We start from the raw sequence: 15,475 nt of genomic DNA on the forward strand, positions 1-15,475 counted from the left end.
GAGCTGCTGAACCAATGCCTGTAGCTACCTCTGTTCAGATGAGAGAGGTACTCTCATGAAAGGAGAGTGAAATGAAGGTTTAAGCAACAGTTAGGTACTGCAGGATTTGTAGCAGAAATGAATAACTCAAATCCAATTCCTCCATAAAGGTTGATTGCCTTAGTACAGAGTCATACTACCTGGTATTTAGGCAATAAGGGGAAATGTAAATTTCACTAGATTTCTGCTTCTTAAAACATTTTTAAATAATTGTCCATACACTTCCACAAATTGAACTCCTTTGTGTGTGTGTGTGTGTGTGTGTGTGTGTGTATGTGTGTGTGTGTGTATTTTAGGGAAGGGTCTACAGGGTTCCAGGATCTCACTACTAATTGGATTCATAGTGATCCTCCCGTTTATAGCCTCCCAAGAGCTGGGATTACAGGCACACACACTACACCCAGTCTTAATTGCTGTCTCATTGTGCCCTGGGGGCAGGGCCAGCAAGGCAGGCCCAGGGATCGAGCCCCCCCTCACTTCACCCACTTGCAGGCACTTTAATCCACTGAGCTATTTGGCCGGCCCTTGAACTCCTTATCATTGGAACTATAAACAATTGAAAAAAGATTAGACCCACCCCCAAATTCAAAGACCCAATCCAAAAATGGGCATCTGAGATGAATATACACCTCTGAGAGGAAGAAATACAAATGGCAAATAAATACATGAAAAAATGTTCAACATCATTGGTCATTTGGGAGATGCAAATTAAAACAACACCGACATTCCATCTCACCCCACAAAGAATGGCTATCATCAAAAAATCAACCAATAAATGCTGATTTTTAACTGTGGGGCTTTAAGGGAAAAGGGACACTTCTCCACTGTTCATGTGGGAATAAATTGGTACCACTGTGAAAATCCATGTAGGGGATTCCTCAAGAAACTAGAATTAGAGGTCCCATTAGACCCAGCTATTGCCCTTCTGGGTAGCTTCCCAGAAGAATTAAAAACATGATGCCACAGCAATATATGTGCTGGACAATCAGAAAGGTAATTTTTATTTATATTTTATTTTTATTTATTTATTTATTTTTTTATGTATTTAGGTCATAGGCTACCGGGTCTCACTATGTAGATGGGACTCGTACTGATTCTCCTGTTTTCAGCCTCCCAAGCGCTGGAGTTATGGAATACTACTCAGCCATAAAGAAGAATAAACTGGAGACTTTTACAGGTAAATGGATGCAACTTGAGGCTATACTCATAAATAAAATAAATCAACTCATATGCTTAAATGTTATATTGTCTCCCTAGTGTGAGAAGCTGAATGAATAAGATCCAAAGTGTACAATAGATATTGAGAATTAGGAAGAAACTATTCAACAGAAAAGACAAATTATGACTGGGGAAAGGGGAAAAGGAAAAGAAAAAAAATCATATTAATACTCAAGATATACAACTAGTTGAAAAGAAAGGTTGGTGCTAATGTTATTTGGACAACATATCATGCCTATATCTTATACTCTGAATAACCACTATGAAGAAAACAATCTGCAACGTTAATTATTAAAACTCTCCTACTAACCTGTTTGGAAACTTTTTTGTTTTTTGGTTTGTTTGTTTTATTTTTCTCTCTTTAAAAAAAAATCTTGGGAACTGAGTCATCTATCTAAAATATTACAATTACTGAATAGGGCTGGACAATCAGAAAAATAATTTTTATTTATTTCTTTTTTAATTTTTTTTTTATTTTTTATGTATTTAGGTCAGGGTCTGCTGGGTATCACTAGATGGGACTCTAGTGATTCTCCTGTTTTCAGCCTCCCAAGCACTGGGATTACAGGAACGCGCCACCACACCCAGTCTAAATTGCCGTCTCAGCACGCCCCAGGGGTGAGGCTGGCACAGGGCTCTGCCTAAGAGAGCGCTTTAGAAGAAAAGTAATTTTTAAACACATTATTCTTTTCATGAGGCTTTAAGGCTCCAAATAAGGTACATCCTTAGAATCTGTAAGCAGTTTCAGAAAATAGTATCCTCTGAAACCAAAACACTAGCATGATTCCCTATGGCAGAAAAAGTGAAAGTAGAAATGTGTGTCAGCAGGGAACACAGTAGACTGTGTATAAAATCAAGACAAAACCATTAAAGATAAAACTGGGCCCAAGGGCCGGCCAAATAGGTCAGAGGATTAAGGCACCTGCAAGCAGGTGCAGGGGCCAGGGGTTCAATCCCCAAGCCTCCCAGCCCTGCCCCTGGGGTATGCCCGAGACGGCAATTGAGACTGGGCATGTTGGCGTGTGCCTGTAATCCCAGCACTTGGGAGGCTGTACACAGGCAGATCACTACAAGTCTGATCTAGTAGTGAGACCATGTAGACCCTTCCCTAAAATAAAAAACATGAAAAAGTGGACCCAGACCTCATAAGAATAAATTCCAAAGGGATCAGAGGTGTGAAAGGAAAGAGTGAAATCGAGCAAGCACTAAAAGAAATGGGATATGTTTCTTTACACTCTGAATGTGGGAAAATAATAACTATAATTCAAATTCCAGATACAATAGTTGTTGTTATTATTATCATTACTACTACTACTACTACTACTACTACTACTACTATATAGCAAAAGTCACCACAAGCAAAGTCCAAAGTCAACAGTTTATCAGGCAGAGAAGGTGAACCTTTTAGATCTTTCAGTGATACAAATAGCCTGCTCTGGCACATGTGCCACCGATTTGCCATCATGGGTCTAGTGCACAGCTCAGTGACAAGGTGCTTGCCTAGCATGCACACGGCCCTGGGTTCCATTCCCAGCACCACCACCACCCCACTCCTCAGCCTAATGAAAGGGAAAAGCCACAAATGTTTGCAAAACATCACAAGTAATGGGCTCGTAATATGGAAATATTAAGTCTAATAGTAAAAAGAAGAACGGTGACAGCATCCACAGCAGGTCTATGAGAAGCAGGAGTATGTTAGCATCCCCTAGCCAGTCTCTATCCACTTCAGGATTCAACAGTTACATCTTAAAGGCAAGAAGGTTAGAATTCTCAATTATCTACAGAAGGATTCCTGCAAATAGTCATGAGATTTCAAAAGCTCAGTGAACTAAGGACCTGCTCAGGCAAGCGCAGGGACCAGATTTGATCCCTAGCACCACATGCCATGCCAGCACACCCCAGGCACACTGAGTCAACCATGAGACCAGGTATGGTGGTGCCGGCCTGTAATCCCAGTGCTGGGGAGGCTGAAAATAGGACGATCACTATGAGTCTGAGCTGTGTAGTGAAATCTTGTACCAAATATATTTTAAAAATAAAAATGAAATCTGTCTTGCATAAGAGGTTTTGTCTAATCTGTACAAACAAAATGTGCATACTCTAAGAAATGTGCAGAGACTTGGAGGGTATTTTTACCTCTGACATTTTCCCTCCTTCCAGCTTTGTTGGAGCTTTTTAAAGAAAAGTCTTGAGATCCTGCTGGAGTTCCAGTTTTACCCTCATTTTAGAGCCTAACTCCTGCAAACAAATGCTTCTTCTGTCTGACAAAGAGGAGCCGTGAGACACTGGAAATAGCAACTCCACCTAGGAATAGCAGCTTCGTCATTCGTACCTAACTCTTTAGGTCTCTCATCCCATTTTTGAAATACTTACTAAAAGAATCATTGTTGGTACAGATGAATGTCCATTTTGTATCTGCGTATTGAAAATGGTATGGATAGATATATGGTTGCATTCTCTTAATGAATAGAGGGATTTGTTCTAAGGTGTTTGTAAATAGGATATCATGTCCGCATCTTGTACAGCAATTAACCACTAGGAAGAATGTATGCAATGTGTTAATTATTGAAACTGTCCTACCAATTTGGTTTGAAACTGTCTCATTGCTATTTGTTTCTCAATAAAATTATGGAAAAAAAAGAAAGAAAAGAGAGAGAAAAAAAGAATCATTGTTGCTTTTACTTCAGTAGACAAATTCCTTCCTAGTGGTGTTAATAGAGTCAAGAGTGTCACTATTTTATTTCATTTATTCTTTAAGATAGGGTCTCTCTATGTAGTTCAAGCTGGCCCTGAACTCACTTTGTAGCCCAGGCTGGCCTTGAATTCACAGTGATCCTCTTGCTTTGGCCTCCCAAGTTCCGGGATTACAAGTGTGTGCCCCCTACACTCAGCTCACTATTTTTAGAATCATCAACAAATACATATATCGATCACTTTCCTTGTATAACGCGGGGTACCTGGAAACTTAAATATTGTGAAAGCCAGAAACTGCAAGGCACAGGCTTACTCAGAGGACAAGGATGAGCAGAGTGCAAAAAGAGGCTTTTAGGATGTCATTTGCAAGTGAAATACCATTGCCAGACCTTAGAAAAAAGTTCTAAAACCATCAAGGAGGAGACAGGCACGCTGGTTGTGTGTACGCAATCACAGTGCTCTGGAAGGCGGAGGCAGGAGGACTGCATTTTCTAGTCCACCCTGGGCAACTTAGTGACTTAGTGAGACTCTAGCTCAAAATAAAAACTTTTGAAAAAGCTGGGGATATAATCCAGTTTGAAGGCCTTATGTTAAAAAAAAAAAAAAAAAAAGTCAGGTCAGGCATGGGGGCCTTGCCTATAATCCCAGTACTCAGGAGGCTGAGGCAGGAGGAGTATTGTGAATTCAAGGCCAGCCTGGGCCACAAAGGGAGCTCAAGGCCAGCCTGAGCTGCATAGCAAGACCCTGTCTCAAAAAAAAAATAAATAAATAAATAAAGATCAAGGAGTTTTATACACAGCTCCAGGTGGGTAATCAAGAGACTGTTATAGGGTGTTTATTTATTTATTTATTTATTTATTTTTATAAATGGCTCACCAACAAAAAATATTTTAGGTTTTTCTTGCCTGGAACAAAGAATCAGATGAGACAAGCCAATAATGGTGCCAAATAGTTTATTTGAAAAGTATGAGGTAGGAGCCAAGGAGATGGCTCAGTAGAATAAGTACTTGTCTGGCAAGCTCAAGGGCCTGAATTTAATTCCCGGTTTCACCAAAAAAAAAAAAAAAAAAAGAAAGAAAAGAAAGAAAAGTATGAGGTAAACGGATATGGGAGAAACCAGCTGTGTAGAGCTAGCTCAGTCCAAAGTAAAAGAACAGTGCCAGGTTGAGCTGTGAACCAGGCTACCCTGCACACTCACCCACGACTGTGGCCTTCTGTGATGGCCTGTCCTTTTCATGCTGCTGTGCTCTGCCTAAGCAGGTGCTATAGTTCACTGCACTATCTGGCCGGCCCATTAAGGGCTTCTTGAGGTTGGATCCTATAGTGAATTGACTTTCTCTCTCTCTCTCTCTCTCTCTCTCTCTCTCTCTCTCTCTGTCATGCTGGCTTGCCTGAGTAATTGTCTCTCTTTCAATAAACTACTGGGCCAGTGAGATAGCTCAGTGGACTAAGTTCCTACTTAGGCAAACATAGAGACCAGTATTCAATCCCTGCAACCACATGCCATGCCAGCCCTGCCCCCAGGTGTGTTGAGCCAGCCACCAAGACTGGACATGGTGGCACACTCCTATAATCCCAGTGCTGGGGAGACTGAAAACAGGAAGATCACTGAGTCCAAGCTACATAGTGAGACCCTGTACCAAATGCATACAAAAAAAACCCAAACAAACAAACAAAAAAAATAGAAGCTACCACCTAAATCTTATAAATAACTCACTCCAACATGGGAGGGCATATGACAATTAAAGATGTTTTCAATATTTATGAGTCTATTGATTCAATAAAATGATTCTCCCAGGGTTCTGGGTATCAAACCCAGATCCTCACACTTGCCAGATAGGCATTTAAGCCACTAAGCCATCACCCCAACCCTGAGGTTTTCTAACTGGTAGTCAGCTTCATACACCCAGCTGAGTTGAACTAGCGCAGTGTTGGGTGTGGGAGGCCCACCTGAGGATTGTTGCCATCAACATTAAGGCAAAACGGGAGAAGCTGTCAGAATGTTGTTAGGGCTGCTGTTTGGAGAAGTGATTGGAGCAGTTGAAAGCCGCTAGTTCTCTTGGGCTGTTCTGCTGGAAGACCTTGTCATGCTGGCTTGCCTGAGTAATTGTCTCAATTACTTTTCACTCATCGCTGGCACAAAATACCCAACACCCAAAATTATGGAAGGAAAGGTTTATTTAGCTCACAGTTTGTGGAGGTTTGCTTCCTGCTCCAGCTCAGATCCCCCATCCTGCTAGCACAGATCCTTCATCCCTCTGGCATAGACTTCCTAGCTTCTACCACTGACCTTTGGGTCTTTCCAGCACAGATCCTTGAAGCAGGCATGCATGAGACGTTCTTGCGGGCTCTAGGACTCCAGTTGGACTTGTGGGAGACATTGTTAGGACTTTTTCATCTGGACTCATGCAGGATATTAGGATCCAGGCCCTCAGCTGGATTCTTTAGTGTTTAGTGAGTGGCTAGATTTCTTGCACTTCTTGTATATACTTCTTTATAAAATAATATTATAGAACGTATGCTGTATTATATTGTTCCCCTTGCAAAAACCCCAAACCGTGACTGATCCTGTTCTAAGATACTGTTTTTTCTTTGGTGCTGGCTCATGGCCACTCATGGTGGGCTTCTTAGGGTCTTCATCCTTAGTGGAGTCAGAATAACTTCCTTCAGCAGCTGGCAGAAGGGTTGCCCCAAGTTCACACAGGCAGCGGTCTGTGTGTTGGAAGGAGTTTCTTTCTCCCCCAGCTGTGCTGATGGGCTTCAGATCGCTGAGAAACCTGGTTTCTGGTGATCAGTCGCCTAGCTTCCCGTCTCATCAAGTTCCTGCTTCTTAAGCATCAGGGGACTCTCTGGGAACTGGAGAGCATCTTCATTTTGTGGTAGTCAGCATGTGGGCAAGTCCTGGCTCCTGTTGTGTTCCTAGTGAATGACCTGAGCCTCTGTGAGGAGAGCTGCTGCACTGCGGGAGTTCTACTCTCAGAGCAAGCTCAAAGCAATCAGAGTCACCGAACCTGTTGTTATTTTTTCTGATTTTTTTTTTTTTTTTTGCGGAACCAGGGATTGAACTCAGGCCCTTGTGCTTGCCAGGGAAGCGCTTAGTCCACTGAGCCATCTCCCTGGCCCTTTTCTGATTTTTTTAAAATAAATTTCCACATAAGGTCAATGTCAAACCTAACCATTGAATTTGACCTGATTTTTCTCCAATTTAGTTTATGACCAGAATCACAGAAAGAATTAAGCTCATGAACTGAAGCATGAACTAGATTTTGCTTATCCAAGAACAAACGATATTTTTCCATTTTCTAATGTCTTTTTTTTATCTCCTTTATCATAATACTATAGGTTTTTTTCTTTTTGTAGACTTATTTCACTTCCTTGGTTAGATTAATTCCTAGGTATTGAATGTTTTCTTGGTGCTGTTGGAGATCTGGAATGTAGCAAGTATTGGTTTTCTCCCCCAAACTATGGGCTATTGATTTATGAAGTATGCCCACTATCCCAGAAGCCCCTCTGTTACTTGCATTGTGGCAGTGCCCATTCTGAGACGTGTCCTAGCTCAAGTTAGTGGATATGGAAGGCAATCCAACTTCAGAGCTCTACTGGGTGTGTGCAGCAGGGCAAGGGCACTAAAATCATTTCATGCCAGCAGGCGCTCTCAGAGCCAACTGTTTCTGAGTGCAACTCAAGCTGAGGCTGGCTTGTCATTGAGGCATAGTATCCTTGTTCTTCTGTCTTGAGTTAAACCTCTCAGTGGATCTCTTTCTAGCCCACTTCACATCCATGGCTGTCTCCTGTTTCTCACCCAATCACTGTGAGGGGCTAACACTGGGAGTCTCAAGTGATGTTGATTTCTAGTTGTTCTGAGTCCCAGATATAAGTAACCCCTTCCCAAGGTGCCACGTGTTCAAGTACTCTCTGGTGAGATGGTCAGCACCCACAACTGAATCCCCAGCGGGCTTTGGCCTGAAGTGGAAGGAGACCCCGCCAGCAAAATCCCATGCTGTTTTTGCAGTTCACAGCCTGTGGGCTCTGCTTCCATTTCTCACTGGCCCTCCCACTCTGTGTGTTCACCTTGTTTCTAGGGAGTTTTGTTGCCTTTCCTGGGAGCTGAAACAGCTGGAGAGAGAATCCAAATTGTTTCCTTTTCTAGGCATCATGGACTGTATTTCCAACTTCTCTGTAGTTTTTAATTTCTCCCATCAGTTCCTTCCTGATTCCCAGGGATCTGCTGCTCTTTCTCATTGACAAGTTGTTATTTTCCGGTGTTTGGATTCTGGATTTCATAGGGGCTGAATTTTGCCTCTGGTCAATGCTCTGCCATTTTCTTTTTCCCTTTTGCTTTCCTATTCTAACTTCCTGGGATTATCTCTCAAATAAACTCTCATATCCTAGTATTTTACTCATTTTTTGATGTGTGGAAACTAAAAAACAATACAACTCAGGGCCATGGAGATAGCTCAGTGGTCTAAGTGCCTTCTTGGCAAGCACAAGGACCCAGGTTCAATCCTTTATACTACATGCTGTGCTGGCCCCGCCCCCGGGCGAGCGCTCCTGTAATCCCAGCACTAGGCAGGCTGAAACAGGATCACTGAGCTGCATCGTGAGACCCTGTATAAATACGTAAAATAAACAAAAAACAATACAACTTATAGAAGAGGAAAAACAGGACCAACGAAAAACAACAGGTTGACGTGTTAGACTCAGGGCTGCTTGGAGAGAAGATTAAAACCAAAAGTGTTCTAGGGAAGAAAGTGGAAAGTTCTATTTCAGTTAAGGCCTGCTAAAATCAGGGAGCCCCTGTCAGTCTGTCTTGCTATGACACAGTACTTGACATAAGATAATATATTTTAAGAAGTTTAATTGGCTTATAATTCTGGTAGCGGGCAAGTCCAGAAAGCACGGGGCGGATACTGGGTGCATCACAATATCGGGGAGACATGGAAAGGGTGACCTTGCTGTATGACAGCCCACCCCTGCAGGAAATAACATGGTCTTATGGAAGTTGTGTTAATGTCATTCAAAGGTAAATGAATCCCTTCTACTAGACCCACATCTTAATGGTATACCACTTCTCAATACTTTCTGGGGACAACGTTTCCAGCATGTGAATATTTTGTGGAACAAATCCAAGTAAATGAGAAGGGAATCTAAGGACACAGACTGATCAAAATTTTTTTACTTTCCTTTCTTACCTACTAAGTTACGTGACAAACAATGGCCATATATTATCATCCATGCTTTAAACTCAACTGAAATTGGATGTGCTTTCCTGGCTCTCCAAACAGTCTTGAGAGGTAGAGGCAGAGCACTTTGTCCACAGCTGTAGCCAAGCTCCTGTGGGATTTTAGTGCAACTGTTCCAGTGAAGAGTTGGGCAAAGGGAGGACCGTCCTGGACTGTGAGTCCCTGGTGACATCAACTATGATTTAAAAACCTTTTCCTGTTGTTATGGTTTGTGATATTCGAGCCCTAATGTAAATTGCTAAAATCATTGTGGCAGTCATCTAACACAGCCAATGCCCTTAAAACAAAGGCCTGTGCTCCCAGGACCACCTCCCCTTCTTCTCCAATTTAGCCCAGGACATAATTGACTTTGACCCTTCCTGCTGCCTCAGGGAAGACCCCCAATCAGCTCCCTCAGGTATATCTAAAATCCCCTCCAAACTCCACCCCTGGCAAAGGCCATAAAAGTGTCAGCCTCTCTTTGTCTAGTTCAAAGAATTCCTTGACCTCCCCAAATTCTCTCTGTGTCCTCAAAGAAAATAAAGCCCCTTTCTCTTTTCCTTCTGCCTGTTTCTCTGCTGCGCATTCACCTGAAAAACACCTATCAGTTTGTGTCTAGATGTCCCCCAGAGCTTCATGCAGTCATAGAGTTTATTCTGAGGTCGCTGAATCTAGAGTGTGTGATTGGTTTATAGTGCAATGCTGGGATTAAGGGTGGGTGATTGCTGAAACACTCCACTGATTGGATTAGCACCCTCCTAATCTGGTAGACTGGATACAACATAAGAACAGAAGGAGGCTCTGTCTTTCTCGTTGCTTTTGTACTTTTCCACTTCCATGAACCGTTGCCCCTCTGCCATGCCACCCTGCCTTGGAGCCAGCTAATTATGGACTGAAACCTCCACAAACTGGGAGCTAAATATATATTTCCTTTTAACTTTGGGTATTGGTATTAATCTTAGCAATAAGAGAAAAATGACTTAAGATGTATATTGGTCAAATTTCTTCCTAATTTATTTAAAATGAATGTATACTGAAGAACAAGCAGTTGAGCATGGTGACAGAGGCCTATAATTATAGAAGTTGGGAGGCTGAGACAGGAAGATCTCAGTGAATTTGAGGCCTGAACTGCATTGTGAGACCCTGCCCACCCCCCAAATACACACACACACACACACACACACACCCCAAACAGGAGTTGTAAGCCAAAAAGCACTGAGTAGAGTTTGCTGATAATTTATATTCTCTCTCTCTGCTCTTCTTGTAAAGATGTACAGCCTACATTTCTGCAAAAGGTGTAGAGATCTGGGTTGAGAAGAATGAAGTTTCTTAATCCACTCATTTTCCATGAGCCTTAGCATTAGGAGGGAGCCTCCCTTGGGAAGCTTCTCTCAAGAATATCTTGTAACACCCTCTCATTGGAGTAGCACGGTGTGATCAAAAGTTGAGAGAGTGCCAAGTGGAAGGGGAAAAAGAGAAGATTTTAAGGATGAACCAAAGCCAAAAGACTTACAATGCTCGCCAGGCTTCTGAAGGCAGAGACTTCTGAAGCATCTGTATGATGCTTCATCATGTATGAATTGTAGCTTCATCTTTAATGCAGCTGGGGAGGGGGTGGAATGTGATGGGAAAAAGCTACAATCATTCCCTGGGAAGCAAGACTCACAGTCCTCAAAATTGCACGGTGGGTGGCAGCGTGTGGAACCCGATGAAAACATGGCTGAGAAACTGGAAGGTATTTACAAGAGAGAGAAGGAAAAGCAAAAGCAGAAGCAGGGGGAAGGGGAGGGGGAGGAAGAGGATGGAGACGAAGGAGAAGAGGACGAGGACTAGGAGGAGGAGGAGGAGGAGAGGCAGAGAATCTGGATTCAGGAAAATCAAGACCATAAAGTCTTTGCCAGTTTCCCAGATGACTTTATGTTGTGCCTTTTATAGTGGTATAAATTCTTAGTGGCAGAGTCCCCAAATGGCAGAGCAGTAAGTGTCAGCAACTCAGCTTCTCTAGCACAAAGTGTCTAGAGTTTAGAAAACAACAGCTTGGAAAGGAATTGAAGTGAGTGGATGTTACTTTTGAACCACAAGGGAATTGACAGAGAAGAAAATAGGACGAAATGGTACGGAAGAAATAGGTCACATCGTAAAGGAGAGATGGCACACCTCTGCAGGGAGCAGCTGGCTTGAAGCCAGCGGAGGGGGCTGAGAACTCACTCAGTGGCACAGCACCCGCCTGGCAAACACAAGGTCCTGAGCTTCATTTTTCTTTTCTCTCTCTCTCTCTCTCTCTCTCTCTCTCTCTCTCTCTCTCTCTCTTTCTCAAGAATGAAAGGCTACTTTATTTAAAGAAAAGAAAAAAAGAAAGAAAGAAAGAAAGAAAGAAAGAAAGAAAGAAAGAAAAGGAAAAGAAAATTCCAGAACAGTCCTAGTCCATCCGGGCCTTCAGGGTCCTGGTGGTGATCTTGTCCTTCGCACATGTTGGGCTCCCTTAGGGCCTTGCACATCCCGTACATCTGCTCCATTCTGGGGCTGTGGGGGGAAGCCAGATGGGAAGCAAAATGAAACAAACATTTTTTTTACCCTGGGGACAGGAAAACTGCAGCAGGGCCAATAGAATAGCTGTAGGTGGGTGGAGCAAGGAAAAGGCAGGACTCTGCCTCCAGAGCAGCCAGCGCAGTCAACGGTTGGAGAGTGACCTCGGTTCACAGCCCAGAGCCACAGCTGCGCAGCAGAGCTGGCGGGGACACACTGTAGGGAAGGACTGAGCGCTTGGACCTGGGTCCCAGTAGCAGCCCCCTCCCTGCTTCACACTGCTCAGTTCCGCGCCGGGAGCTGGAGAGCAGAGTGGGGCGCCCGGCTAAGGAGCAGGGGCTGGTGTGGTCAGAGGCCGGGCTCCGTCCCGGTGACAGGGTGGGAAGGCACCTGCGCTGTGTTCCCACTGGGAGCAGGTGTCTGCGCCAGGCACGGTTCTGGCGGTAGGCTGCGCCCTACGCTTCTAATGTGAACAGACACGTCCAGGCCCGAGCTCGGCTTAACCCTAGGCTGAGGAAGAGCCACACTTCCAAAGCAACAGAAAGCTTGCTTTTATTATTTTCTTTTTATTATTTTTCTTTTTTTTGTTCTTTTATTTTTAAAATTCTTTACCACGTTCCGACGTCTGTGCACTATTCCCCACACATTTATTCCATTATTTCACCCCCTTTTTAAAATGAGCATGTCTGTATGCTTCCCTTCTTTTTGCCTTTTTTCTCCCAATATAGTTTATAAAGCCTAAGTCAATTCTCTCTTGTCCTGTTATGTCCCTCCTATTTTCTTAAGCCTTCCTCTGAGCCAAGGAAACCCTTTTTTTTTTTATTTTTTTGGCAGAACCTGGGATTGAACTCAGGCCCTTGTGCTAGCAGGGAAGCGCTTATTCTACTGAGCCATCTCCCTGGCCCCCTGGCCCTCCTATTTTTATCTATGTATCTTTACCTGGATTTTCTTCTGTGTATTATTCATCCTCAATTTTTCTTTCTTCTTTCCTTTTCTCCTGTTATGACTTGTGTCTCAGTGTTCCCCCACAAAGCCTCAGGCAGTCACAGAGGTATGCCCAGCTTTCCCCTTCCAAATATATAATACATGCTTACCACCATTACTGTCCTTTGCCATCCTCCCAATTCTCCTTCCCGTATCACAGAGCAGAGGACTTTTTTTAAAAAAGGTTTTACTTTCCTTTTCCTCTTTTCTTTCCCATTCCCTGGGAAATGGGAATCAGATAACTGATTCTATAAAATTACTGTTGATGCTATTTTTCACTTTGAGAGGAGACTGTGGCTCAAGACTTGGGTTGTTAATGATGTTTACACTATAAATGTGCATTTATTCTCTATGTTAAATGTGAATTTATTCTATATGTCTATGCAGTCATAGAGGTGGGTTTTTTCAGAGTTGGCTGGATCTAGAGTATGTGACATTGGGATTGATTTATAATGCGATGCTAGGCTCAAGGACAGGGTCTCATGGTATGTTATTTCTCAGCTAGCCCTAGTAGATTCCGCTGTAATGGATTAGCCTGTTACTGCTATAGCTGATTTGACTGCATAGGAATAAGCCTGACTCAGTGGACAACTGTGGTACAACTTGTCAAAACCTCTGATATATGCTGGTTGTGGTAGTGCATGCCTGTTATCCCAGCACTTGATGGCTGAGGCAAGAGGATTACCATGAGTTTGAGACCAGCCTGGTGTACAAAGTGATTCTTAATAACCTATTCACATGCTTGGGACACAGGAAATTCAAATACATAATGTTACTCATAACAACCTTAAGATAACTGAGAAACAAAAACAGTTCAGCCCAAACTGAAATTAAGCAGGGGGATTATAAAGACAAGAGCAGAAATCAGTGAACTTGATGCTTTAAAATATTTTTAAAAAATTAGTGAGTTGATGACTTGGCTCTTAAAAGTTTAACTAAGTGACTCAGCAGGGGGCCAGGGTTCTCACTTTGTAAACATCCTGAGCCTGGGCAAGAGGAGGGCTCAGAGATGTTGTGAGTGTAAGGACACAGCCCTGGTCAGGTAGCCTGCATACAATATAAGAGAGGAAAAGAGGCCTGCTCCCCCCACCCCCTTGTTGATTTTGTTGTCTTCAGCTGCCTTGAACTATTGCCCTTCCCCATGCCACCCTACCTTAGAGCCAGCTGATTACAGACTGAAATCTTTACAAGCTCTGAGCTAATTAAACCTTTCCTTCTTTAATTTTGGGCATCAGATATTTTGTCTCAGCAACAAGAGAAAAGTACCCTCAACAAGCCCTTAGTCAGACATACCAAGAGAAAGAGAAAAAAAGACTCATATCAATGCAGTTAGAAATGAAAAATGTGAAATTACAACAGATAGTGTGGAATCCAGATTGAAAAATTATATTCCAACAAATTATCAAATGTTGAATAAATGGACAGATTTCTACATACAAACTACCGAATCTAATCCAAGAAGACATAACTATGCTTAAAAACCCAATATCAAGGAATAAAATTGACATAGTAATAAAGAATCTACCAACGAATAAAAGATCTGAGGGATTCACTTCTGAATTCTACAACACCTTTAAGGATGTTATAGCACCAACAGTCCTCAAGCTCTGCAAAGAGATTGGAAGGGCTGGCCAGATAGCTCAGTGGACTAAAGTGCCTGCTTAGGCAGAGCACAGCGGCCAGGGTTTGATCCCCAGCCTGCTACACCTGGCCTCATCCTCGGGGGCATGGTGGTGCATGCTTGTAATCCCAGTTCTTGGGGGGCTGAAAACAGTAGAATCACTAGAGTCTGATCTACTTAGTGAGACCCTGTAGACCCTGCAGATGCTGTACCAAATACATTTTTTTAAAAAGAGAGATTAAGAAGGATGGAGTGCTCCCAAATTTATTTATGGATCCCAAAATCACCCTCACCCCCAAATAAGATAAAGATGCAAGTATAAAAGAAAACCATAGGCCAGTCTCCTTAATGAATATAGATCAAAAATCCCAAAAAGATATTAGCAAATATAATCCAGCACATTATCAAAATGATCATGTAGATTTCATCCCAGAAATACAAGGATAGTTCAACATATGTAAGTCAATAAATGTAATATATCACATAAATAGAAGCATGGTAAAAAAAACCTTATCATCATATCATCAGATGGAGAAGGCTTTCAGCAAAATCCAACACCACTCACTTCATGATAAAAACCCTGAAGAAACAGGTATAAAGGGACCCATACCTCAATATGATAAAGGTTATTTATGACCCACCTGCCACCAGCATCATACTAAATGGAGAAAAACTAAAACCATTTTCCCATAAAATCAAGACTAAAACAAGAGTCTACTATCACAACTTCTATTCAACATAATGCTTGAAACAGCCAGAGGAATGACATAAGACAAAGAAATGAAAGTGGTATATATATAGGAAAGGAAGAACTCAAAATATCATTATTTGCAGATGACATGGTACTCTATATAGATGTCTCAAAGAACTGCACCAAAAAACTATTGACAACTAACTTCAGCAATGTAGCAGGCTACAAGATCAGCACACAAAAATTATTAGTATTTTTGTATACCAACAATGATGGAGGTAAAAAGGAAATAATGAAAATAGTATCATTCACATTAGCTGTAAGGAAAATGAAATTCCTAGGAATTAACCGAACTAAAGAAGTGAAAGATCTCTATAAATAAGATTAAAAGTACTCTAAAAAAGGAAATTAAAAAGGACAGCAAAAAATGGAAAGATGTCCCCTGCCATGGATAGGCAAAATCAATATTGTCAAAACTCC

This window comes from Octodon degus, unplaced genomic scaffold (genome assembly GCF_000260255.1).
Source record: "Octodon degus isolate 3935 unplaced genomic scaffold, OctDeg1.0 scaffold00177, whole genome shotgun sequence".
In the NCBI taxonomy this organism is placed as follows: Eukaryota; Metazoa; Chordata; class Mammalia; order Rodentia; family Octodontidae; genus Octodon; species Octodon degus.